The following is a 4169-nucleotide window of genomic DNA, read 5'->3' as shown; positions in this document are numbered from 1 at the left end:
ATTTTTAATATTATCTTTAAAATAATAATTCTATTTAAAATAATAATAATAATGATATTTTATAGTAACAATGACATTTCTATTAAAATGATAATTTTTGTTAAAATGATAGTTTTAATACTAACGATACTTTTAATAATAATAGTAATGATAAAAATAATAAGAATGATAATTTTATCTAAATCAATATCTTATAATATTTTAATTTCATCATGATACTCTTACTCATTATTTCCTAATCGTTTTGTTTAATAGCTTTTAATCGTCTTTTATATCGTGTTCATAATAATGATAATAATAGTAATCAAAATAATTAGGTGTTACAAATATTTGTTTTAAATACACTAATATTAATAATGATAGTTACTATAACATTATTAACGATAATACTAATAATTATCTTAATGATAATATAGTAATAATAATAATAACAATAACAATAACCATTTTTAAATAATGATATATATATTAATAACGATAATAATAATAATACTAATAATAATAATAATAATAATAATAATAATAATAATAATAATTGGATAATAATAATAATACTAATTATAACTTTAACGATAATAACGATAGTAATAATAAAAAAAATAACAATTTTTAATGATAAATTCCTTTTATTGATAAAGATAATAATAATCATAATAATAAGATAAAACTAGAACGACGATAAAAACGACGATAATAATAATCATTTTTAATAAAAATATTAAAAATTCAATTGATTATAACTTCTAATCCGTTCATCGAAACCATTCGATATCTAAAGGAAAAGTTCTTAATTTTTCGCTAGCTTTCCAAGGACATGCATATCTTATACCTTATCTTAACCTCAAGTGTAACTAATTCAACATTCAACCTAACCTGTCTAAGGGCAATATTAAAAGTACAAGCATGCATAATCCTAAATACTCGAGCACTAGTCAGGGATACACTATTAGTATGTAAAAGTTAAATTATGAGTACTCACATATCAATATTGACCTCACGAGCATACCCATGAACCATACTCAATCATCTCCATAGCTATAACCCATAATTTCCTTAATCCTATCCCACTCGAAAAACAATTTCGAAATCACTCGGACAGCACTCCGTCGTAATATTTTATGTATACTAATAATATCTTGAAATAATACGGAGTAAATATATATATGTAAATCGATTGAGAGAGTTTAGAGAAAAATATTTTCAAGTTTCTATGAAATAATGAAACCTATTGAATTCTATTTATAATAGATTTTTGAATTATTAAAGTGAATTATTAAAGTATGAATTATTAAAGTGAATTATTAAAGTATGAATTATTAAAGTGAATTATTAAAGTTAAAGTAAAGTAAAAATAAAGTAAAGGTAAAGTTTAAGTATAGTAAAAGTATAAAACTATGTACGTATAATACGCGTATAAATATATATAATATTAATTTAAATCGTTATATATATAAAATAAAATATAAATATCGTTATCTTTATCATACTAGTTAAGTAATGAGTTGTCAAAAGTGGTTCTAGATATTTATAAAAGTTATATACGTTTTAATAATAAAGTTCTTTTTAAACTGAAAACGTTTTTGTACGTTTAAAACTAAATAGATCAATCGAGTCTTTATGAGATTCAATCTTCCACTATCCTTTGTCTAGTTCTCAATGATTGATAATTTGTTCTTATTTATAAATCACTTTACCATTTTCCGAATATTGTTAAAATGGAAAGATTTCTCAAATCAACGTGGGCCTTTCAACAGAGACTTGTAATCATAATTCAATATATCTGATAATTCAATCATTTGATCTTATCTTCTAATTCCATTGATAAACATTTTGAAACAGATACAATCATATAAAGTATTTAATCTAATATTTTATTTACGTTTCAAGTTATAATATATATACACATATACAAATATAATCATATTCGTTTAATGGTTCGTGAATCGTTGGAACTTGGTCGAGGTTGAATGAATGTATGAATATAGTTTAAAATTCTTGAAATTTAACTTAACAAATATTGCTTATCGTGTCGGAAACATATAATGATTAAAGTTTAAATTTGGTTGGAAATTTCCGGGTTGTCACAGTACCTACCCGTTAAAGAAATTTCGTCCCGAAATTTGAGTGGAAAGGTCGTGAATGATAATAAGTATGTTTTTATGATGCATACGGGCTGAAAATTAGAGTTTTATCATCAGCGAATAATTTGGATAAACAATCCATTTATATGAAGAGTACGAATGAAGCTAACATATAAGAGTGAAATGAGTAAGTGTAGATTCATCTTATCATTTGACGTAGATATGATTGATTCCCAGATTTCAAGGGATTTGAAGAAAATCTTCTTAATAAGATTTGACTCTCCGGTAATCAAGGGAATTAGGATCCGCTTTAAATGCGATCGTCCATTTTAATTGTTCTGTCAAAGATTTTCTTATAAATTTACCTCCTTCATTTCCTTACAACTCACACCTTCTGTTGATGCATTTTATGCAAGTCCCTAGACATCTACCCACGTCCATTGCAGGTACAACAGTTTACAGGCCACCATGATTGCTCGTTATTATCCTATACGTGTTTGTATGTGGTTACAGGAACTGCAGGAACGAGATTTAGATGTTTGACTATGTTAGACTTAGTCAGACGTACGAGTGAAGCCTCACTAGTACAGCTGACAATCTCATACGTACGGCTGATGCTGAGCTAAGTCACAATTACAACCTAAATGAGAAGACACGAGTGAGTGATCACCCGTACGGCTGATGAAGCCAACTCGTACGTGTGATGAATGAATCGTATGGGTGAGTCAACAACAGGGGTATATAAAGTCTTATGTTCTTCAATTTTAGGTTAAGCCTCTCATTTGTTACACACACTCAGATCTAGTGAGCTCCTCCAATTTTCTCTCAGTCCAAATCACCCAGGTGGTGAATAATAGCTCTAGGTGTTGATCTAATCACACTTGATTTAGTTGTGGTTTGACTAAATTAATCAAAAAAAAAATTAACCTATTCACTAGAGGGTTTGATTCACTTATTCCGCCATTGTATGAGTTAAATCTGTTGATTTCTAAGTTCTTAGTCATGTTTCATCACCTTCTATTCTTTCCCCCTCAACTCATATTTTAAAGTATTCATAAATATGCTCCATCCAGTTCTGATTCTCGATATACTTCTAACTTTCATATCGGTCATTCTTCTTTTTCATCTACCGCCGGAAGAATCTATTTACTTCTACTATACTCTTGGGTTTATAGTGTTTCTAGTTCTCCCGTGTCTTTATATTGCTATATGCATCGATATATATGGTTTATAATTTCTGGTTTATCGTTGGGCTTTATATGTTCCCTTATATTTCAAAGTCTCTGCTTCTGTCTTCTATAATCATTATCATTAACAGTTAATGCTCTCTTTTATTTGCTGCAATTTATACCCCAATTTTTATTTCGGAGTTTTGTCCTTTTGTTTCTTCTTCTTGCGATTAAGCACCGCTTGTAATGGTCCAGAATTCACAGATATGAATTTCAGAATGAACATTGTTAATGTTCTAGGAAGGAAATTGTGATGGCACGATCTTGACTTGTCAAATTACTAGAATACCTTGGAAAAGGCCGAATCATCAAGAAATATTTTCTTGATATTTTAGAGGTTAAATAGAATACAAGAGTCGTATAACATGGCACATGATGATATTATGATCTGTGAATCATCACGTTCCATTTAGAAACTCAGCATGACTTACTGTAATATAATCACGTTGATCAAGTGTCATTATATTATACTAATTCATGCTTCAGTTCCCAACACTACTTCAAAATATTCCTATTTTAAACTTGAATGTTTCAGAATTTAGAAACTAAAATAGTTTCTTTTATGATGTAATACAGATAGCGCAAAGAGGTAAATGATTTCAAATAAGAAAAATTAAGAAAATATTTTCAGAAATATGGAGGATATTTATAATGAAAGATATGATGATATTTTAGAATTTCTAATATCAGAGGATGATGAAGAATATTGTCCGCATGGGTTTAGAGTCAGGAGCAAGGTATTCGTTAATGACTTCAGCAGGTAATGAATCATTTGGATCCTTTGAAGTCAGGTTCAGTCTTTGTAATTTGTCCAAAGCCTCCTTCCTACTTTGCTCAATCCGTTTTCCAGTTCCAAAAC

Source organism: Rutidosis leptorrhynchoides, chromosome 3, assembly GCF_046630445.1.
Source record: "Rutidosis leptorrhynchoides isolate AG116_Rl617_1_P2 chromosome 3, CSIRO_AGI_Rlap_v1, whole genome shotgun sequence".
In the NCBI taxonomy this organism is placed as follows: Eukaryota; Viridiplantae; Streptophyta; class Magnoliopsida; order Asterales; family Asteraceae; genus Rutidosis; species Rutidosis leptorrhynchoides.
Note: the sequence above shows the minus strand (reverse complement) of the source record.